The sequence below is a fragment of the Pteronotus mesoamericanus genome, unplaced genomic scaffold (assembly GCF_021234165.1).
Source record: "Pteronotus mesoamericanus isolate MK-2021 breed Mesoamerican mustached bat unplaced genomic scaffold, CSHL_Meso_final contig_55, whole genome shotgun sequence".
NCBI classification, from domain to species: domain Eukaryota; kingdom Metazoa; phylum Chordata; class Mammalia; order Chiroptera; family Mormoopidae; genus Pteronotus; species Pteronotus mesoamericanus.
In genome coordinates, this window is record NW_026555198.1 from 3,181,564 (window position 1) to 3,206,537 (window position 24,974).

The 24,974-nt window shown below is 36.6% G+C and overlaps 1 pseudogene; it reads left to right on the forward strand.

The window, feature by feature from the left end:
* Nucleotides 1-987: 987 nt before the first annotated feature.
* LOC129075523 (N-acetylneuraminate lyase-like) overlaps nt 988-24,974 on the forward strand; it is a 55,904-nt pseudogene continuing 31,917 nt past the window's right edge.

Genomic DNA, 24,974 nt, shown 5'->3' on the forward strand with positions numbered 1-24,974 from the left:
GTATGGGAACTAGGCCATACAGCAGGAAGTGAATGGAGGGCAAGTAGGTGAAGCTTCACTCCCCTTACCACCTGAGCTCCACCTCCAGTCTCCCTCCACCCATTCGTGGAACAACCATCTTCCACAAAACCCTGGTGTCAAAAAGGTTGGGGACCACTGCCTTATAGGATTGTTGCAAGGATACTACATAGGGAAAGTCATGACAACTTCAAATGAGTAGAATTTTGAATTCAGTCTCTAAGCTGTAAGAGACTATATGTTCAAAGTTATTTTTCCTTCTCTTTCTTACTCAAGGATGCCAATGTCACAAATGGAACGTACCTGCAAATGTTGCATCTATGCACAATTCTCCTAGTAGGCAGAGTTACCTCAGCCTATCCTGCAGGCCCTCCTTCCTGGTAACCATATATTTCTGAAGATGCCATCCAGTCCCAACTCAGGTCTCCTGGGTTCATCAAGCCCTTTCTGAGCTGATAAGGTTGAGGCCCAATCCTTCCCTTACTCCTAAAACATAGACCTAGAGATAAAAAAGAAAACATGGTACTTAAAGTAATCCTAATGTATTTTTGTATTCAATGGCCATATAAAAAAGATATCTCTGGTATTGGTTAGAATCAATTATAAAATATATTAAAGTCAATTATGGGTGATTGATATATAGATGCAATCAAGAATCTGTAATATTTGACAATATATGTCAAGGGCCTTAAACATGTGCATATATTTAAAACAGTGATTCTACTAGGAGTTTTTAACAAGAAAATAATCAGTCAAAAAAGTTGTCAAATGGAGTTATGGTAGAATTATTTGTAATTGGTTTTGTAATAGCAAAAACTGAAAGCAGAAAAATGTCCAGTAATAAGAGACTGGTTAAATGAATTATGGTACAGTTGAATGGCATGCAACCAGCAAAGTGCTTTCAACATTTAATGACTTGAAAATATGCTCACAATAAGAGGTTAAATGTTAAACGTGGAGCACAAAACCATGCGTAAAACTTGTTCATTTAAAAAATACCTATCCATCAGGGGTAAAGACTTGAAGAATATGTACCAAGTAAAATAGATATATCTGGTGGGCAGATTAGTGAGGCATTCATTGTTTTCTGCAGTTCATACTGATGAGTTGGTTGGAATTCAAGAGAAGAACCCTACCTTCTAAGGGCTGAAATTTAGTGACACAGATCTCTTAGACTTCAGGCAGCATGTCGATCACAATTGCCAGTGACAGTTTGCTTTCCTTTTTGGGATGGATGAGCAACTGCTGAGTGATCTGTTGATGGGAGCAACTGGAATAGTCAGCCATGTCTGTAACTACATGGAAAAAAAGACAAATCAGATATCGGAGGCTTTTGAATGGAAGGACTGCTCTTCAGCCTTGAATTATCAGTTTTGTGCTCAGAGATTTATGAACTTTGTGGTCAAACTAGGTTTTGGAGTGTCACAGATCAAAGCCATCATGACTGTTGTGTCTGGATTTCCAATAGACCCACTCTGGCTTCCACTGCAGAAATCCTCCAAGGAGTTTACTGATAATGTGAAAGCTAATCTGAGGAGTCTGGATTTCATTTCTTTTACTGATTTAAAGAGTGGAAACTTGGCCCTGGCTGGTGTGGCTCAGTGGATTGAGCACCAGCTGGCGAACCAAAGGGTCATCAGTTAAATTCCCAGTCAAGGCACATGCCTGGGTTGGAGGCCAGGTCCCCAGGGGGAGCACATGAGAGGCAATCACACATTGATGTTTCTCTCCCTCTCCTTCTCCCTCCCTTTCCCTCTGTCTAAAAATAAATAAATAAAATATTTAAAAAGAAAAGTGTGGAAACTTGGAAGCCTGTAGCTAATGCCTTTCTATCAAGTCAGGGTGTGTACATTGAGATATATCTGCCCTGAATAGTGCTTTCATTTCTAAAGGACTTTATAGATGAACTTGAACTGAATTCTTTCCTAGCAAATAATGAAATCTCACATTAATCAACAAGTATTTAAATACCTACTATGATCTTTAAAAAGTTTTATTTTTTGAAGGGGCAAAAACTCCAAAAGGAGTCATGAGCCCCGAGCCATTCAATGCTGCACAAAATTTTTGCAGAGAAATTTCTGTTTATATGGATAAAATGGAATCAAGAGGAAAATTGTAACTGATTAATTCCATCTGCCTTTGGGAGCACCTATTATCTTAATTTCTGTTTTTTTTAATCCTATTTTAAAGTTTTCTAATTTTAAATCACTATAATGTACTTTCATTTTAATAAACATTCATTTGGAAAAAATAGATATCTCTAGGTTAAGGTATTATAAATAATTTTTTCTTCATTATAATTTACATTCTTCAGATTTGCTGTAATAGTCATGTATAAAGGTAGGATTTGGTGGCAGTAAAGTGTGCTGGCTCCAGTATCAGAAGACCCATGTTCTAATTCTAGCATTATCGTTTCCTGGTTGTCAAACTAAACAAGATACTGGATTTCTTTGGACCTCCATTTCCATCTGTGTTAAATGGAAATCATTATATTTACATCCAAAAAGTTGTTGTGAGGATTATTCAATGCATGCAAAAGACTGAGTCCTGCACTGTGCTCTTAGTATCAACTGGAAAGCATAAGTCATTGTTATGCATTACTTTTATAATCAGAAAAGAAATGTTATTTTAAAAATAGCTCTGGACTCCAGTACCCACAGTTGGTCATAGGCCCCAGGCATTTTGTTTGCCTAGCAATTTGTTGGAGAGCAAAACATGAGCAGAGCACAGAAATTGCTTAAATGAAGGCCCTCATTTAAAACACATCACAGAAAACTTGTAATGGGTAAAAAAGGAGTTTCACTCTGAAGCCCCTATGGGAAAGGAACAAATAGTTTCTTTCAGTGTGAGCACAGAACTAACAAAATTGGACCCCAGCTTCCCAGGATATTTAAGGAGGGTTTGTCCATTATGAATACACTGAATGTTTTCACCATAACATGTATTTGACATTTTGTGAGATGGCAATAGTATCAGTTGTACAACAGCGACCTTTTCCAAACAAGCTATGTCAGGCTGTACCACATATATCTATCAGCCTCCTTATACAAACTTGAGGTACCAAAGGACACTGGGCAGGTGACTGCATTAACTCAACTGTAAATAGTTCATCAATCACTCTCCAGAAACCAGGGTGCGAAAAATTATTCCGTCCTTCTCCATAAAGTAATCAGCCCTATTAAGATGACACAGAGTCTTTCCGAGATGCCAGCCTGACCACCCAATGTCAGGTCAAGAAGCAGGAGGTGGGTTGAGTTCAGACACAGAAGGAAATGTAGACAATTCACCAAACTATCGTACATAAAGCAAGCAGTGCCCATTATAGGTGAAGGTCAGATACTGGGCTAAATGACTGAAGATATGAAGCCAGAGCAGATGTAAGGTGGGAAGGATTCAACTTCAGATTGAAGATATCTCAATGCAAAAGAAAGCTGCACAGAAGGACCAAGATACTCAGAAATTTGCCTGTGAATCTTGGTAGAGGAAGGAACATCTCTGCTTGTTTGATTATTCAGGGACAATTTGGATACTCTTGAAAAGTTCAAGGAAGCTCTTTAGGAAGAATACTCCCAAACCCAAATAACTATCCTAGAAAATGATGCAAAAACACTAATGCAACTCTAAGTGCTCACTAGACTCACTTAGAGTCTATGTATGCTCACCAGTATCCAAATTCTTTTCTCCCTGGGCATACAGCTAGATTACATTTCACAGTCACCCTTGAAGCTAGATGTGGCCACATGACTGAGGGCTGGCCAACTAAATGTGAGTGGAAGTGATCATATAACTTCTGGGCTGACCCCCTAAAACCTACTATATGCCACAACACACCCTCTCTGTCCCAGTCCCTGTAGACCTACGTTAAATTATAAGAAAAAAGGAAACTTCTCTTATGTCCAACTGCTCAGTATATGGGATAGTTTATTACAGCAGTTAGACTACTGTGATTATGCAATTGTTCATGTTGTTCCCTTCCCCCCTATAGAAGCACCACAACTGTACTGCAAAGTTACATCCCTTAATGATGCCCTGGACTCTTTTCTCTTTTTAAAATATTTTTCTTCTTGATATAATAGCAATACATGTTCACTGCAAGAAATAGGGAAAACACTGGACACCACAAAGAAGACAACAAAGATCATCCAGAATCATCATCCACTATTCAGAGATAATCAAGGTTGGCATTTGGGCTCATGTCCTACCAATATATTTTCTAAAAGTCTCTATATATGTCTATATATTTAAAAACTGTAACTAGAGTGCTCATCATGTACACACAAAACATATGCTTCCCTGTCACAATTTTAGAGCTACATAGGAAATTATTTAGTAAAAATAACATTAACTTTCCTATATATAATAACCACTTAGAAAAATAATCAAAGAAAATAACCCATTTGATTAGCAATAGAAACAGTTCTTACTCAAACAATTAATTCTATCAAGAATATTTATAATTCCAAAAATCCAAATAAAATACAAATAGCCACTTGTATTCTAAACTTTAAATGAAAATATAACTTTAAGAAACCCAAGGAAATTTTGAATAAGAACAGTGATTACAACTAATGAAATTGAAGCAGTAATAAAAGAACTTCCAACAAACAGAAGTCCAGGACTGAATGGCTTCAAAGGTGAATTTTACGAAACATTCAAAGAATACCTAACACCTATTCTTCTCAAACTATTCCAAAAATACAAGGGAAGGGAGGATACCTAAGCTCATTTTACAAGGCCAGCATTATCCTAATTCCAAAACCAGATAAACAATCTACAAAGAAAATTATAGTCCAGTATTCCCTGATTAACCCATATGCAAAAATCCTCAACACAATATAAGCAAACCTGATCGAGCAATACATTAGAAAGATCATACACCATGATCAAGTAGGATTTATTCCTGGGATACAAGGTTAGTGCACTATTCTTATATCAATAAATGTGATACACCATATAAACAAAAGGAAGGATAAAAATCGTATGATCATATGAATAGATGCACAAAAAGCATTTGACACAATCCAGCACCCACTTATGATAAAAACTCCCAGAAAGTGGGAATAGAGGGAACATACTTCAACATAATAAAGGCCCTATATGACTAACCCACAGCTAACATTACACTCAATGGGAAAAAGCTAAAAGTGTTTCCCTTAAGATCAGGAAAAAGACAGGGATGCATGCTTTCACCTCTCTTATTCAACGTAGTACTGGAAGTCCTAGCCACAGCAATCAGACAAGGAGAAGAAAAAGGCATTCGAGTAGAAAAGGAAGTAAAGCTGTCATTATTTGCAGATGAAACGACACTATATTGAGAAGAAACTAAAGATTCCATCCAAATAACTATTAGAACTGATAAATTAATTCAGTAATGTAGCAGGATACAAAATAAATATACACAAGTTGGTTGCATTTTTATACACCAATGATGAACTATCAGGAAGGGAAACTAAGAGAACAATCTCATCTACAATTGCATAAGAATAAAATACCTAGGAATAAATTTAACCAAGGAGGTAAAAGATCTCTACGCAGAAAATTTTAAAAACTGAAGAAGATACAAATAAATTGCAGCATATATTGTGCTTACAGATAGGAAGAATTAATATTGTTAAAATGTCCATACTACACAAAGCAATCTATAGATTTGATGCAGTTCCTATAAAAATACCAATAGTATATTTCACAGAACTAGAGCAAATAATCCAGAAATTTACATGGAACCAAAAAGACACTGAACACCCACAGCAATCTTGAGAAAGAAGAACAAAGTTTTTGAAACTATACTACAAGTCCATAGAAATCAAAACAGTATGGTACTGGCATAAAAACAGACAATTAGATCAATGGAATAGAATAAAAAGCCCACAAATAAACCTACATCAATATGGGAAATTAATACATGTTTTAAAGGAGGCAGTGAGGTAAAGACAGTCTATTCAATAAATGGTTGGGAAAATTGGACAGATACATGCAAAAAAATGAAACTAGACCACCTTCTTACACCATATACAAGAATAAACTCCAAATGGATTAAACACTTAAATGTGAGACACAAAACTATAAAACTCCTAGAAGAAAACATAGGCAGTAAAATCTCTAACATTTCTTTTAGCAATATTTTTTTTGATATATCTCCTCAGGCAAAGGAAACAAAAGAAAAAAATAAACAAATGGGACTACATCAAACTAAAAAGTTCTTTCACACAGCAAAGAAATCCATCAACAAAATGAAAAAAACAACCTACTGAATGGGAGAACATTAGCCAATGTTACAACTCATAAGGGGTTAATATCCAATATATATATATACCTCATACAACTTAACACCAAAAGAAGAAAAACAAAAACAAAATCTAATCCAGTAAAAAATGGGCAGATTACTTGAGTATACATTTCTCCAAAGAGGACATAGAGATGGCCAACAGATATATGAAAAGATGATCAACATCATTAATCACCAAAGAAATGCAAATTAAAATCACAATGAGGTATCATCTCACACCTTTCAGAGTGGCTATCATCAGTAAATGAAAAACCAACAAGTGCTGGCGAGGATGTGGAGAAAAGCGAACTCTCGTGCACTGTTGGTGGGAATGCAGATTGGTGCAGCCATTGTGAAAAGCAGTATGGAATTACCTGAAAAAAAATTAAAAATCAAACTGCCTTATGACCCAGTGATTTCACTTCTGGATTTATATCCAAATAAACCCAAAACATTAATTCAAAAGAATATATGTACTCTTTTGTTCATTGCAGCATTATATACACTAGTCAAGCTACGGAAGCCACCCAAGTGCCCATCAATAGATGAGTGGATAAAAAACAGTGGTACATCTATAAAATGGAATATTACTTGGCCATAAAAAGAATGAATTCTTACCATTTTCAACAGCATGGGTGGACCTAGAAGGTATTATGCTAAGTGAAATAAGTCAGTCAGAGAAAGACAAATATATGATTTCACTTAGATATGGAATCAAAAGATCAATATAAACAAACAAACAGAAAACAGAGAAAGACTCATGGATACAAAGTATGGACTGACAGTTGCCAGAGAAGAGAGGGCTGGGGGACATGGTGAAAAAAATGAAGGAATTAAGAAATACAGATTGGTAGTTACAAAATAGTCATGGGGATGCAAAGTATAGCATAAGAAATACAGTCAACAATATTGTAGAAGGGTAGTGAGAGAATGCTAACAATAACACCACTTAAAATATTATAAAATTCATGTAATTAACACAGTTTGATATCAGTAAATGAATAGTCAAATCAATGGAATGGAACAGAGAATCTAGAAAAAATGATTGATAGATAGATAGATAGATAGATAGATAGATAGATAGATAGATATAGATAGATACCTCTCTACATATTTGTCTATGTATAAAACCTGGTTTATTATTAAGAAGGCATTTAAAATCAACAGGGGAAAATGAATTATTCAATAAATGGTGTTGGGCCAACTGGCTAGGCATTTGAAAAAATACAGTTGGATACCTGCCCCATTTTTATGCTAAAATAAATACCAGGTTAATTATAATACTAAATTTCTTTTTAAAAAATGCCACTAAAGTAACAAAAGAAAACAGAAAAAAACTGATTATTATATTCTTACTAATGTTGTATAAGTATGATATATCACCAAAACCCATTAAACAAAAGAAAGACATTAAAATTTGAAACATCCCATATCATGATCAAAATATCATGTATCAAAATATTATGAATACCCTGAATGAAGTCAAAAGTGGTGAAGTACTATCAATATACAGGGTCCAGCACATATAATGCCCCTTTTTATTACAAAATCATAAGCATGTAATTCTGTAACATAACAATATTGCACTCAAGCATTCCATATGATGTTTTAGGTGCAATGTTCAAATTAAAGCTATAAATTATTACACCCATATTATTACCTTACCAACTGCACTCAAGCAGGCATTATTTCTGCCAAGCCCTGTATATGGTAAAGAATCAAATTTAATACATAAAGAGGTTTGACAAGCAAGTAAAATAAATTTAAAAGTTCATAAGAAAAATTGGCAAGGAACATCTATATTGAAAAAGAAATCCAAATGATTCAAATATATGAAAAGATGATCAATTCACTCAGAGTAAAAGAGATATGAAATTAAACTAAAACAAATGATCCTTTTCCAACTAGAATTGAAAAGAATAAAAAAAAACTACATGTACTGTATTCCAGGATGTGAAGAAACACCCTCATTCATTGTTGGTGGTAATTAAAGTGCGCCACCCTATTTAAAGGACAATTTGGCAAAACTTATCACCATTGTAAATGCATATACACTTTGATCAAGAGATTCCAGTAATAACCATTTATATTATGACTCTGTACATGTGAGCAATGATGTGTGTACAAAGATAATGCCTTCAAAATTATTTCTAATAGCAAAAGACCATAAACAATTTTGGGACTATTTACATAAATTATAGGATATCCACTTATTTGCATACCATGCAGCCATTAAAAGTAATGAGGGAAATCTATTCATACTGAAATAAAAGATTGCCAATACACATTGTTAAACAATAAAAACAAGGTTCAAAACTGTGTGTAGAATATGCTATCATGTTTGTGAAAATGAACAGGGAAATGAAAAAAAGATATACTTTTAAATGCACAAAATATCCCTTGAAAGACACAAATAACTGCAGTGCTTACTTCTGAGAAGAGTGACTGGGGATTGGGGGTCGTGGAAATGAGCAATTTATTCTTCAGTGTATACTCTTCATTAGCTTTTGCCTTTTTCTCCATGTGCATGTATTATTAAAAATATAAAGTAAGAAAAAAAGGTCAAATTTTGCAATCCTCTGTGATGTACATTCTTTGGGAGGTTTGTATTTCCATGTAAACACCCAGAGAACAAAAAGCTGGAATTTTTCAGAGTGGGAAGGGGATCAGGTACAAAATTACTCCAGCTTAATTTTCCCAATTCTAACATAGAAAAAATGATATATTCCTAATGTGAAAAATAGTTGAGCTAAATTTTAGCCATGACTACTGCAAAGGTGAAGCAGAAACCTGCCAATGGTCCACAGAAAGACGAGATCTATAATTATAGGAAAGGGCAGGATAATGAACGAATAGATGCTGGGCTAGATAGTCAGCATGCACTTTCTCATTTAGTGTTCCTGGCAAGTTTGTGAGGTAGGAGTTATCTCCACTGTACAGATTAAGAAACAAGCTCCTAGAGAGGAATGAATTTGCCCAGGATGACATGGCTGGTGACTGTGAAAACGAAGAGGTAACTTTCTACTTTCCAATATTTCTCAGAGGTCCACTGATTAAAAAGAACAGGAGATTTTGTGCTTTTTACCAGCTCAGGTAGTGTCTCATGAAATCTGTTAGTGTACAGCCCTTGTGCTGCCAAAGGCATTCTTATGCTTACCATTCTTACCCATCTTGAAGGACAGGAAGTTGTTGCCTAAACTCTATGAACCCCACATTCCTTATCCATAAAATGAAAAGCACCTATTTAGAAGCGTTATTATGAGGATTCAAAATAAATTTTGTAAAGTGCTTGGCATATGATGGATGCTGAAGGTATGGTGGTCACTAGTACTGTTACGATGATCAACTGGAATTGAAAGATGCCTGGGCAACAGTGAAATTCTGATTCCAGATTAGGGAAATTTCTGGAAGCAGGATAGTGAAGAATTTAAGAATGTGATCTCCGTCTGACTTATCTTAGCATAATGCCCACAATGTCCATCCTTGTTGCAAATGGCAGGATCTCTTTTTCATGGCTGAATAATAGTCATAGATAGATAGATAGATAGATAAGCAGATGATAGATAAAGGATAGACAGACAGATAGATAGATAGAGATATGTCATATCTTTATTCATTCCTGCAGATGGACACTTAGGTTGTTTCTAATACCTTGGCTAATGTGAGTAATTCTGCAATAACCTTGTGAGTGTTGTATGATATCACTTATATGTGGAATCTTAAAATGCCAAATTAATGGAAACAAAGAGTAGAGTGATGGTTGCCAGGGACTGGAGGGTGGGGAAAATGGGGAGATATTAGTCAAAAGATACAAACTAGCAGTTAGAAGATGAATAAGTTCTGGAGATCTAATGCACAGCCTTCATCCAAGTCCTTCAGCAATGGAATCAGTGAGGATTCTCAAAAGCAGTCAGCCTCTGCTCTTACTCAGTCAGGAATCTCCTGTGTTTAATAAGGCCAGAGGCCCCACAATTCTCCAGGCCCACACCATTCAGTTCCTGTGCAGATAATGGAGAAGGGGCTTGTATGCTCTATCCCCTTCACTGACTCTGCAGGACTCAAATGAGCCCCTGAGGATTGGATCTGTCTTCGATGGACTTCTTTCCTCCATCCAGACAGCCCACAGTCATAGATAGCCCAGATATTTTGATGTCAAGTAGAGAAAGATAGAGCCAACTCAAAGAAACAGGGAGGGACCATCATCTCCTCTCTGAAGGCTTCCCTTCCCAGGATGGGAGTCCGAGGTTTGGAAATATTTCTGCAGGTTGGAATGAATGTAGTGACATCTCAGAGATCACCCTGTATGGCTCCCTGAGAAATAAATAGGCTCACTGAAGCAATTCTCATACAGACACTGTAAGCAGATACTTGTTCCAGAAATGCGCTTGTTCAAGCCCTGGGCCTCGGAAGAGCCAGCCTGCATGATCCTTGCACCCCTCTTACTACCTTAGTCTCTTAATTTTCTCCATCTCGTTTTGCCACATTTTTTAGTTGATGCTATTATATTTATGATGAGAAAGAAAAAAATCTAAGCAAACCTCTGGAGTGACAGAGAGAGGAATTTGAATCCTGCTCTTCCAACCACTGGCAGTGTGGCATCACTTGTTTCCCACTGGACCTCAGCTTACTCACCCATTAAATGTAGGTTAATGATGTTTACTTTGATGGACAACTATGGGCACTACATGAGGAAATACATATAAAAATGTTTTGTAAAGGGAAAAATGGAGTAGGTAGCATAGTGCCTGACATATCAAAGTGTTCAAGAAATGTATAGTTGTGATGAAATGTGAGTTAGGATGTTTTCCAGTGACAGGTCACTGGCATGTTGAACAGTCACACAAGAGCCCAGATAATTCCTCTCCTCAAAATCAGCCAGCGGCTTTCCCTTAATGTCCCACAGCGTGCTATTTTCCCTTCTAATTTTGACCATGGTTGAGGCTGGCTAATCTGTAACAGCCGTTTGTCTAATCCAATGTTTTATATTAAGTATATATTGGACTGAAATGGAATTTCTCAAATTTATTCAGAGTAAACAGCTTTGGAAATTACTCACTTTGCCCCTTCCAGAGGGTAGGTGGAAATGCGGGCCAAATGCAAGCATTTGGCAGGTGCATTTATTTAGGTATCAACTTGATTTCAAAACCCTACCTTCTTTACTTGTGTACAAAGAAAGAGAAATTGATTTTGAGAATATGAAAGCATATTTTAACAATGGCTGGTATATAAACAATAAGTATCCAGTTATCCTGTGTTCATTATCTTTTCTGGCTTTTTAGGATGTAAGATAAGGTTGATAAGTCCCATGTGTAGTGAATATCAAAATCAATAATTCCTGCACCAAGATGATGTGCAGTTAATTTAAGTACTTTCATCTGGAGCTTGAAATACTTTGATATCTTCATCAATGCATAAAAACAACTTTGAATACATAATAAAATGCTGGACTTTTCCATACTCTATTCCAAAATACCATGAAATTTAGGAACATTCCAATTGAATTGCTAGGTAAGCATAGGAATAATTCAAGGAACAATACACACCTAAAAGATTGATTATTTCCTGGTGACTAACAAACATCAAATTTTACTTTCTGAGCCAGAGGCTGGAATAAAGACATCTCAAGTTGCCAACAATAGGAAATACCAAAGCGAATCCAGTCTGAGCTGTGAAAAGTACACACTTAGAGACTCCCACACACAGCTGACTTGGTTTCTTGGATGATGCCAACCCTCACCCAGTGAATAAATGTACAGTCCCAGCCCCTCCTAGATCAATGCATAAATACTATGTATTTATTCAACAAATATTTCTTGAGCACCTACTGTGTACACTGAGCTAGAAACTTTTAAAAGACTCTCCTCTCTTGGAGATTACATTTCTGTGGGAGAGACAACAAACAAGTAAACACATGATTAGAGACTATGACAAATGGCAAAATAAACAACAAAACTGGGGAGCTATAATAGAGAATAATGGAGTTGGGGGGAAACATTCTTTTCCACATTTTTATTATAGCTAATATATTTTATCAATATTTTCTCCAGGCATTTGACTTGTCTATTAATTTTCTTACTGGTATTTTTTGATAAACACAAGTTCTTTATACTCATTAAGCCTAGTTGACAAAGATATTTGTTATTTTATATATATTTCTTTCTGTGTACTATCTACAAAAAAAAAATGCTGACAGCCAGATTGAAAAGATATTTGCTATGCTTCCTTCTAGAAGCTTTGTAGTTTAAGAATTACATATATATCTATGATTCATCTTGAATTACATTTTGTATGTGGTTTAAGGTCAAAGTTAAGATTCATTTTTTTCTGACATGGTTATTCTATTTTTCCAGTGCCATGTTTTGACAATACGGGACTATTTTTTTTACTGAATTTGCCATGGTGACATTGGTTAATAAAATTATATAGGTTTCAGGTGTATAATTATATGATACATCTTCTGTATATTGTATTGTGTATTCACCACTCCAAGTCAAGTCGCCCTATGTCAAAATTTATCCCCCCTATATCCTCATCTTCATCTCCCCACTCCCCTTCCCTTCTGGTAATCACCATGCTGTTGAAAGAGAACAGACTGACAACTACCAGAGGGAAAGGGAATTGTGGGGCTGTGTGTCAAAGGTGAAGGGATTAAGCAAAAAAAAAAAAAAAAAAGCAAACAAACCCATACACACAGACAAGACTCTATTTTCCTAACTGAACTACTTTGGCACATTTGTCAAAAATCAATTGACTTTAGAATTTTGGGTTTAAAGCTAGAATCCCTATTCTATTTCATTGACCTAGTTTTCTATCCCTATGCCAGTACCGCACTGTGTTAATTTCTGAAACTTTATAATAACACTTGAATTCATATATATGTTTACTTTGATCTTCGTTTTCAAGATTTGGTTATTCTATACCTCGACACAATAAAGGCTATATACATAAAGCCCACAGGTAATATTGTAATTAATTAGGAAATTATAAAACTTATCTTCTAAGATCTAGTACAAGGCAAAGGTGCCCACACTTGTCACTTCTATTCAACATAGTACATGTTAGTCCTAGCCAAAGTGATTAGACAAAAATAAATAAATAAAAGCATCCAACTGGGAATGAAAGAAGTAAAATTATTCCTATTTGCAGATGATATAATCACATATGTAGAAAACCCGAAAAACTAAAAAAAAAAAAAGCCTACTAGAACTAAGAAACAAATTCAGTAAAGAATAGGATACAATAATCAACACAGATAAAAATTAGTGACATTTTTTTCCATGTAAATAATGAAGTATCCAAAAAGGAAATTAGGAAGACAATTCCATTCGCAACAGCAACAAAAAGTATACAATACTTGAGAATAAACTTAACCAAAAAGATGAAAAACATGTACACCCAAAATCATAAAATATCAGTTAGGGGAAACACAGATAAATGGAAAGACAGCCCATGTTCATTGATTGAAAGAATTAATATTGTTATAATATCCACACTACCCAAAGTGATCTATAGATTCAATGCAAATCTTATCCAAATTCCAATGACATTCTTCAGAGAAACATAAAAAATGATCCTTAAAATTCATAAGGAATCACAAAAGACCCCCAAATAGCCAAAGCAACCTGGAGTAAGAACAAAGCTGGAGGCATCATGATTCCTGATTTCTAAATATATTATAAAGCTACAGTAATCAAATACACAGAGTGTGATCCTGGCATACTAACAGGCACATAGACTGATAGAACAGAATAAAGGAATAAATACACACATTAACTGTCAACCAATGCTCATTCTCCCTAAACTAACTGCTAGATTCATGCAATAAAATAAAAATCCTCCCTGGCTTGTGTGGCTCAGTGGACTGAGCACCGGCCTGCAAACCGAAAGGTCACCGGCGCATGCCTGAGTTGCAGGCCAGGTCCCCAGTAGAGGGTTCATGAGAGGCAACCACACCTTGATGTTTCTTTCCCTCTCTTTCTTTCTCTCTTCTCCTCTGTCTAAAAATAAATTTTAAAAAATCTTTTAAAAAATGAAATGAAAAAAATCCTAAAATGTTCTTTTGTAAAAATTAACAAGCTTTCTCTAAAATTTATAAGGAACTTCAAAAGACTTAGAATAGCCAAAATTTTACCCATATTTATTGAGGTATAGTTGACAAATAAAAACTACAAATATATTATATATTATACATACACACATATTATAAGACTTGATGTCTTGATATACATGCACATTGTGAAATAGCCAAATCAAGCTAGTTAACATATCCATTACCTTACATAGTTACCATTTCCTTCCTTGCTTCCCTCTTTTCTTTCTCTTTCCTCTTAGCAAATTTCAAGTTTAAAACACAGTATTGTAGATTGTATTCACACTGATGTACATTAGATCTCCAAAATTTGTTTAATTTGCAATACTGAAACATTGTACTCTGATCAAATATCCTAAACACTGAAATGATATCATCATATACACAGGTCCTGCCTTCATTTAAGGAATAGGGAAATTTATAGAGCCAAATCCAACCAGTTAACACTTCAAATCTTGGGAGCCATCTCAGATTTCTGCCTCCTGCAGTAGATTTATCTCTAACCTTTGCTTTCCTGTATAACTTCAATTTTGACTCAACTACTCTGTCATCTCCTCTTAATGTCACTCTAGAATTATAGGACTATGTATAGATTCTGGAATACATATTTCCCCATTTCTGTACATGATGAAACTCTCTACCTGTAATGCTCTCCTCTTTGTCTTCCTGGTGGGTAAACCCCTATTCATCCTTAAAGTCTCAGCTCAAGTGCTACATCCTCAGTAATACCTTCATTAACTGCCAAGTAGACCTGCCCCCTTAAAATTAAGTTCCACCATACTAAGTTTCTTGACAGCAAGTATCCCATCTTTTTTACTATATCTCCAAACCTAAGTATAGTGCTAAGCATGAGTAAAACATTTGGGTGAACATTTATAAAAATTACAAGAAGTCTAGTATGGGGGAAAAGGGTGAAGAGCTGAGAAGCTACTCCGTGGAGGGTTTTGTGTGCCATATCAGGGGATTTGGACTTTATCCTAAAAACAACAGGGAGCCATCCAAAGGTTTTAAAGCAGCAAGTAAAATTGTGAGATTTGGGTTTTTAATAAGTTCATTCTAAAGCTGTAGCCCAGTGTGTCTCAAAGTAAATTCCTGACTATCTGCATCGGAATCAGTGATGTTGGTAGACATGCAGATTGCCAGTCAATTTTAGACCTATTGCATCAGAGTACCAAAGGGTGGGCTATTTTAACATGCTCCCTCCCCCATGATTTTTATGTTCACTCAAGCATGTGAATCACTGCAATGCAGGATGAATTGGGTCACTTACTGCATGCATGTATGTAAAACTAGCCTAGTTTCTTCACTGCTTTCTGCCTCAGTTTCCTCATCTGTAATATGGCTATGAAAACAGCACTTATCTTATGGGGTTGTTGTAAAATTAAACAAGGTAAGGCATATAAAGGTCTTAGAAAATACCCATTGTAGAGTAGTATAGAGGAAGGAAACTATATGTGTTATTATTACCATTATTTCTTGGAAGAGCAAAGAATAGGAAAAAAAGAATCTGTTACAGTCATCTGAGTGGGTGATGCTAAAGGCGTGACTTAAAGCATTGACAGCCGGAAGAGAAAAGAAGGGCAGAGTTGAACATGTGGAGGGACTATCAGCAGGACGTGGTTACTGATTAGGCTGGGGTGGGGAGAACAAGAAGTCAGAATTCAAACTCAAGGAGGCAAGGGAGAAAACAACTTTTGGAAGGGAAATCACAATTTGAAATATGGCGAGTCTAAGGTGCCTACAAGCCTTTTAAGTGGAGCTGTCCTGATAGGTTGGCTGACACACTAGGGAGGAAAAGAGTATGTTGTGAAAACAACAAGTAACAATTGGTTGCCAAGACTTTCACAGTGCAGCCACATCTGTAGTCCCAAGTTACTTACCAGTTAGTCACCCAGACCCATTAGGAGTTCCTTTGCAACCCCAACATCGGAGTGTGGTAAGGTGTGTGTAATCTTACCTTAACCCTTGGAGTCTACCCAGAGACTAGATTCAAGTAGAACCTACCTCATTAAACAGTTTCTTCTCAAGCCATGTAATGTGGCTGAATTGAACCAAGACTAGGAGTTTTTATCTACATTTGCAAAGGTCTCTGAAATGTACCTGAAATGACACTAGGCAGAGCATGGTAGCCACTCAGAGAATTAAACCTAAGTGTGACCATGTACAAAACTGGGCAGGGAGAAGGGGTGCTGCAATGATTCCTCCCAGCCCTTAAGGTCTATGGAAGCGGGAACCAAAGGCCCAGATTTTTTGTTTTAAAATGTCTTAGCTGTTTTAAACAGCTGATCATCAAACTCCTTCTTAAGATGTAAAGCAGGAAGCAAAAATAAAAATAAGGGGATAAACAGGTCTCATGATGAAAATGTTACTGTGGAGTAATGATGTATCAGAGATCTTACATCAATATCAAAAACAAACATTTTCAAAATCATACTGCCCCAAGGTAACTTAAGTGTGATACACCACCTTTGCAGTTTACACAGACTCCTTTGTTTGTGGAGTCTTGCCTCTGTATGTGGCTGATGCTTACATATAGCTGAAAAGGTCTCAAAGAATTTATACAATTTTTTTAAATTTATTTACTTTTTAAATACATTTGTCTCTGCCTCCCCCCCACCTCTTTCCCTTGCCCCCACCCACCTTCCCTCCCTCAGCTCTTCCCCTTTGGTTTTGTCCATGAGTCCTTGCTATATGTTCCTTGACTTTCCCCTTCCCTTCCCTTTCCCTGCACCCCCCTTCCCTCTTGTCTCTGTTGATTTCTTTTCCTTTCAGTGTTGCTGGTCATATTTTCCTTGCATCTTTGCATTGTTGGTTAGGTTCCGCTTATAGGTGAGATCATATGGTATTTGTCTTTCGCCCCCTGGCTTATTTCACTTAGCATGATGCTCTCCAGTTCCATCCATGCTGTCGCAAAGTTTAGTACTTCTTTTTTTCTTTCTGCTGCGTAGTATTCCATTGTGTATATGTTATTGCACTGAAGACCTGCTCCCTAGCTGTTCCTGATTTAGTTACAATGGATCGACCTTTTGGCGAGTTCTGCTACACCCAGAATTAGGTCCAATTGATTACTGTAATCTGTGCATCAGTTCCTCTCTTCCCTACTGGTAGGCTGTAGGAAGTGTTAGATACCAACTACTGAGAATATTGTTGATATTTGCAATTGAGCATTAGAAGGATATAAAATTTTAAATTATATATGCCTGCCTTCATGAACATATTTAAAAAGTGATCAGTGAGACAGTATACATGACAAAACACTACCACAGAAAATCATTTCTTCAATACAGTTTGACATCAAAATATAGTGCCTTCAGGAACTTTTTAAAAACCACCATGAAGATGATATCACAACTCACCCCACTCCCTGGTGATAGCTTCCTTTGCAATTTGTTCATGCCTGGAGTATGGAGTCTTGGGGGTATCAGAGCAATTGGAATCACTTTTTGATGGATGCATTAGTATCAAATATAAAAATTCACATTTAAAAACTATTATGTTGATTACAAGTTAATGTATGTAAAGCATTTGGAGTAATGCTTAGCACATAAGATGTATTCAAAACTTTTAGTCATTGCTGTTGTTATCCTCATCACAATTAAAGAGTCTGAATTTAAAAAAAACACTGGTTTATATTTTATGTATGATATTCTAGTTTCTATGTAATTTTTAGTGTAAACAACCATTATAGGCATGTGTTTTTGTTTTTTTTTTAAAGTTAAGTACCAGTACCAGGAAAGGGCTTATTTTGAAAAGTGAAGTTTCCTCCCATGCTAGAATTCCCAAAGGCCACTACTTCAATAGTTTCCTATGCCTCTGTCCAGCAATTTTTGATGTTGATATACAAATATGTATATATGCATCCTTTTAAATTATAAATGTGAACACAGTACACAAACTCTCTGTACCTTGTCTTTTTTAATTGGATAATACACTGACAAGACCTCCATTATCGTCCAATTTTCTCATCCCTTCACTAGACTTCTGCAGTAGCATGTTTTCTTACTAACTGAAGATTCCCATGCAGTTGTAAAAAATACAGAAAGATTGCTTGTTTGCTTTGCCCAGATCACCCAAATGATAATGATTTTAAAAACTATAGCATAATATCACAACAGGATATTGACTCATATAATCCACCAATCTTACTCAGATTTCCCATTTTATTGGTACTTATTTGTGTATGTGTGTGTGTGTGTGTGTGTGTGTGTGTGTGTGTGTGTGTGTGTGTATTGTCTATTTAGTTCCATACATTTTTTTTCTCCTGCATAGGTTCAGGTATCCATCACAAAAGTCAAAATACTGAACCGTTACAACCACACAAGGATCCCTCCTATTGTCCTTTTATAACCATACCCACTTCCATCCTGCCACCCCTCACTTGTCCGTAACTCCTGGCAACCATTAATCTGCCCTTTCATTCTAAAATTTTGTCATTTTAAAAATGCTATATAAATAGAATTATGCTTTAAAAAAACTTTTTGGGATTGGCATTTTCCACTAGCATAATTCCTGGGGATGTATCCAAGTTGTTGTATGTTTCAATAGCTTCTTCCTTTCTATTTCTGAGTAGCATATTCCATCATATGGAAATGCCACAGTGTGCTTAATCATTCATTTGTTGAAGGACATCTGGGCTGTTTCCAGTTTTTATTTATTAAGAATAAAGATGTGCAAGCCCAGCACAAGTAGCAGCCATCTCAGATTGCTTTATAACTCAGGCATGGTGGCCCCAGGCAAAACAAAGGTGGGGGCTGACCTTTTCCTGCACCACCCAGGAAACCCCAAGGCCAGCGCACCCAGTGGGCAGCTACAGACCACATCAGAGCACCACCACCCTGTCCCTGCACAGCTGATCCTCCACGGAGGGTGGAGGTTGGTGATCAGCAGTCAGAGCCAATTATTGCTGCTAACTAGCCTGGGTAAACCCCTCCCACTGACCTGCCAACAGCAATCAAGGTTCAGCTACAAAAGGAGGGTGTACTCAGCCCACATGAAGGACACACCTTGAGTACCCAGCTTGGGTGACAGGGGAGGCTATGCCAACTGGATCCTACAGGACACCTACTACATTAGGCCATGCTACCAAGACAAAGAGTCATAGAAGCTCTACCTAATACATAGAAACAAACATAGACAGGCTGCCAAACAAGGAGACAAAGAAACATGGCCCAAATGAAAGAACAGATCAAAACTCCAGAGAAAGAACTAAATGAAATGGCAATAAGCAATCTATCGGATGCAGAGTTCAAAATACTGGTTTTATGGATGTTCAAGGAACTTGGTGAGGACCTTAACAGCAAAAAAAAAAAAAAAAAAAAACAAAAAACGATCCAGTCAGAAGTGAAGGATACACTAATTGAGATAAAGAACAATTTATAGGGAAACAACAGTAGAGTGGATGAAGCCGAGAACCAAATTGATGATTTGGAACATAGGAAAGCAAAAAACAACCGATCAGAATAAGAAGAAAAGAGAATCCAAAAAAAAATTGAGGATAATGTAAGCAGCTTGTGGGAAAACTTTAAGCATTCCAATATTCACATCTAGGGATTCCAGAAGGAGAAGAGAAAGAGCAGGAAAGTGGAAATCTATTTTAAAAAATAATAAAAGAAAACTTTCCTAATTTGATGAAGGAAATAGATGTACAAGTCCACAAAGCACAGAGAGCACCAAACAAGATCGATGTAAAAGGGCCCACTCCAAGACACATCATAATTAAAATGCCAAAGGTTAAAGATAAAGGGATGGGAGGGTGGGTGTGGAAGGATGGCTGAGAGGTGAGGGGATTAAGAAGTACAAATAGATAGTTATAGAATAGTCATGGGAATGTAAAGTACAGTATAAGAAAGGGAGTGGCCAAAGAACTTATACGCATGACCTGTGGACATGAACAAGGGTGGGAGTAGGGGGTGCTGGGTGAAGGGGAGCAAAAGGGGTAAATCAGGACAACTGTAATAGCATAATCAATAAAATATAATTAAAAAATATTTTCCCTACTTTTCCTTCTAGCCTATCAGTGTCAATGCACTAAAGGTACATTTTAAAGGCATCTTTCTAAGTGAAAATTTAAAGCCATTCTGAATGTCCAATCCTGGAAAAAGAAGAAAATAAACTGTAGGTATACTATGTGGGTAAGGAAATATTATATAATCATTTCATTATATACATAGTATCCAACGTAAAATGACATACAGTTGATACCAATTATGTGAAATATATATTCATATCAAAAAGATTTGAATATGTACATAAAAATGCTTTCTCTGGGTGGTGAGATTCTTTTATTTATCTATTTATTCATTTTTTTCTAGCTCTATTGAGGTATAGCCAGGAAACAAATTTTTAAAAAAGAATAAAGATGCAATGAACAGTCATGTACAGATTTTTATGAGAACATATATTTTCATTTTCTCTGGGATAAACACCCAAGAGTGTTCTTTCTGGGTCATATGATAATTGCACATTTAGCTTTGTAGTACTCTGTGAAACTAGTTTCCAAAGTGGCTATACCATGGCAACATAGGAGTGATCTAGTTTCTCTGAATCCTTACTGTCATTTGGTGTTTTTTAATTCTTTAATTTATTTTAATCACTCTGTTAGATGTGTCAATTCATTTTGTTTTTAATTTGCATTTCCCTGATGACTAATGATGTTTAACATCTTTTCATATTTATTTGCCATCTGTATATCCACTTTGGTGAAATGTCTCTTCATCATGTCTCTTGATCATTTCATAATTAGATGTTTTTGTTTACTTTCGTCTTGAGAGTTCTTTATATATTCTTAATACCAGCCCTTTGTCAGATATATTGGTTGCAAATACTTTTTCCCAGTTCATAGTTTATCATTCATCCCCTTCACATTAACTTGTTTTGATATTTTTGTAATTATATAATGTCCCTCTTTGTAGTAATTTCTTTTAAAAATCAGAAGTCTATTTTATCAGATAGTAACATAGCCACACCTACTTTTTAAAATTAATATTTTAAAGAACAAAGGTTTTTAATTTTGATGAGGCTAGATCTTTGTATTTTTTTTTATGGATTATGCTTTGTGTCAAGTCTAAAAACTTCTTGGCTAGCCTTAGTTCCCAAAGACTGTCTCCTTTGTTTTTTCTAAAAGATTTATAGTTTTACATTTAAGCCTGTGATGCATTTTGTGTTAATTTTTGTATAAAGTATGAGGCTTAGGTGAAAGTTTTTTCAGGTTTGGGGAGAATTTTTATTTGTTTGTTTGTATGTTTGTTTTTGCCTTTAGATGTCCAATAGGTCCAGCACTGTTTGCTGAGAAGTCTATCCCTGCATTAAATTACTCTTGTAATTTGTTAAAAACAATTGAGAATATATTTGAGGGTCTATTTCTGGATTCTTTATTCTATTCCATTGACCAATGTGTCTACCTCTCCACCAACAGTACACTGTCTTAATTACACTAGCCTTTTTATCAGATAGAGCATTTCCCCCAACTTTATTCTTCTCTGTCAATATTATTTTTATCTATCCTAGGGCCTGAGCATTCCCATATGCTTGGAAAAAAATGTTTGTTCTGTTGTTGTTAGGTGGAATCATCTATATGAGGTCTGTCTGGAAAAAGTCCAGCCATTGTTAACAAAACAAGAATGGTTTATGCGACATCGACATAACCTGGCAGCCAAGCAGAGTGGACTGAAATGTGCATGTGTGAACAATGACAACTTCACTGTTCTAGTCAGTAGGGGTGGAGACATCATTGAGTGAACATGTGTACTGTGTGGCTATCACATTCAAAATGACTGAGCGAGTAGAGCAATGAATCTGCATCAAATTTTGTGTTAAGCTTGAATATTTCTCCATGGAAACTATTTGGATGATTCAGAAGGCTGCAACTATGAGAAATTGATGATTGGCAGCTTTATAATGACAACATGTCCACTCACGCATCATATCTCGTGCAGAGTTTTTTGGCAAAACATCAAATACCCCAGGTGACTAAGCCCCCCTACAGCCCAGATTTAGTACCCTGTGACTTCTGGCTTTTCCCAAAACTAAAATCACCTTAAAATCACCTTTGAAAGGGAAGAGATTTCAGACCATGGAAGAGATTGAGGAAAATGCAAGAGGTCAGATGATGGCAATTCCAACAAAAGATTTTGCAGAGGGTTTTGAACCATGGAAGAGATGCGGGGAGAACTGTGTGAGGTCCTAAGGTGCCTACTTTGAAGGGGACTGAGGCATCATTGTCCTATGTACAATGTTTCTTGTATCTTGTATCTTTTTCAATAAATGTCTCTATTTTTCATAGTACATGGCTGGACACTTTCTGGACAGACTTTGTTGTGTATACATCAATTCAATCTTTTTGGCTGATAGCATTGCTTCTATATCTTTGCCAATTTTCTGTATAGTATTTCTATCAGTGGCTGAGAGGGGAGGCTTTAAAGTCCCTAACTGTAATTGTGGATTTGCCTATTTCTATTTCCAACCCTATCAGCTTTTGCTTTATGTGTTTTGAGACTGTGATTTTGGATATGCACACTTTTAGGATTTTAATATCTTCCTGGGTGATTGATATTTTTGTAATTATATAATGTCCCTCTTTGTAGTAATTTTTTAAAAATCAGAAGTCTATTTTATCAGATAGTAACATAGCCACACCTACTTTTTAAAATTAATATTTGCAATATACATCTTTTCCCATCCTGTCATTTCCATTTATTTATGATATTGAATTTACTTATGATATTGAAAAATAATACGGAGAAAGAAATTAAAAGCACAAAATGCTTACATTAGAAATGAGCACAGATATTAAATCAATAACCTAAGTTCCTACTTTAAACTAAGAAAGGCATTCAGGTTTTTGTAAATAGTATATATTTGGGTCATTTTAAAAAAATTACTTGTCTAATTTTTGTTTTTTAATTGTTATATTTACATCATTTATATTTCATGTGATTATTGATATATTAGCACTTGAGGAGAGAGGGAATATGGTGGAGGAGTGGAAGTTACACTGATCTCCTCCCAGGGCCAAACTGGAATTGCAAATAAATTGTGGAGAAATCACCTGGAAAACAACAGAACGATAGTGAGAGAAGAGACTTGGAGCCTCAGACAGACAGTGGAATTGGCTTTCGCACATCCTAACAGGTGAGAAGAGTGGTGGAGGCTCAAGAGGGTGGGCTGGGCGTCCACAGGCACCAGCACCAGAGGGATATTGAAACGGCCAGTTGGATCCCCCTGAGAAGAACAGGGTCTGAACCATAAATAGGGACCTCTAGACTACAACATCTGAACCCCAAAAAGCACACAGACAAAAGACAATGGCAAAAAGCATAGGGGTGCTCTCTGCCAGAGACAGGCGGCCGGAGACACAAAGAGACATTTAAAGGGCCAATGCAAGAATGGCAGCCACCTTCCTTGGTCTCTGGGCAGAGGCGGAAGCAGAGTGGGCTGGTGCCTGAGGAAAGATTGGTGAGGAAAAGATGGGGGAGAGAAAGGAGATGGTGGCGAGTGGGGCCCCAGTGATGACTCACCTCCCACTCCACAGCTTCCATCTCACTCAAGCATAAAGGAAACAATAACCCTGCCTTCAGGACACTCCACCCAGGATTTTTGTGCAGGCCTGCACCAAAAGGGACACAGAGCTGCCTAGAGACCCTTGAGGAGAGACAGGAGACAGAAGTGTTGGGGAGAGAACTGAGGGAGTAGCAGGGGGATCCCAGAGCTGACTCCTTCCCCATTCCATGGTCTCCATATTGCTCAGGCTGACCACTCCCCTGAATGGCAGCAGCCTGTAAGGATGATAGCGCCACCCTCAGGAAGCACTGCCCCACCCTGTGGTACTTAAGCCTGACAGCTAGGGCAGAGTGACTAGATTAACAATTGCATGAGAAAGACACAGGCAGTAGATTCCTGGAAGTCTCGAACAGACTGCCTAAGGTCAAACACAGTCAACAACTGACATCATCAAAGGCAGACCCAGAAATAAAAGAAAGAAAAAAGACCCTCCTACTAGCATAGAAGTTCAATCCTCAAAATCAGGAAATCAAGACTGATCAATTTAAGAAGCAGAAGCAAAAAAGGAGGAGGAGGAGGAGGAGGAAGGGTAGGAGGAGGAGAAGAAGAGAAGAAGAAGAGTCTCACAAATAATGGGAATGAAAAGAAACACCCCCCAAATGAGGGGGAAAGAGGAATCCACACAGAGAGAACTAAATGAAGGCAAGTAAACTATAAGATACTGAATTCAGAACAATGGTACTAAGGAAGCTCAATGAGCTCAGCAAGCTCAAAGAAAACTATGAGAAACTACAGAGAAACTATCAGGAACTTACTGCAAACTATATCAACCTGGAAAAGGACATAGAAACTATCAATAAGAGACAAGAGGAAATGAAGCATAACATTTCTGAATTGAAGAAAACAGAAGGAATCAAAAGCAGGCTAGAAAAGTAGTGGACCAAATCACAAACTGGAGGACAAGGTAGAAAAAACCTCCCAGAAAGAGCAAGAAATGGAAAAAAGACTAAAAAAGAATGAAGAGGCATTGAGGGAAATGCAGGACAACCTGAAATGTAATAATATCTGCATAATAGGGATACCAGAAGGAGAAGAAGAGGAGCA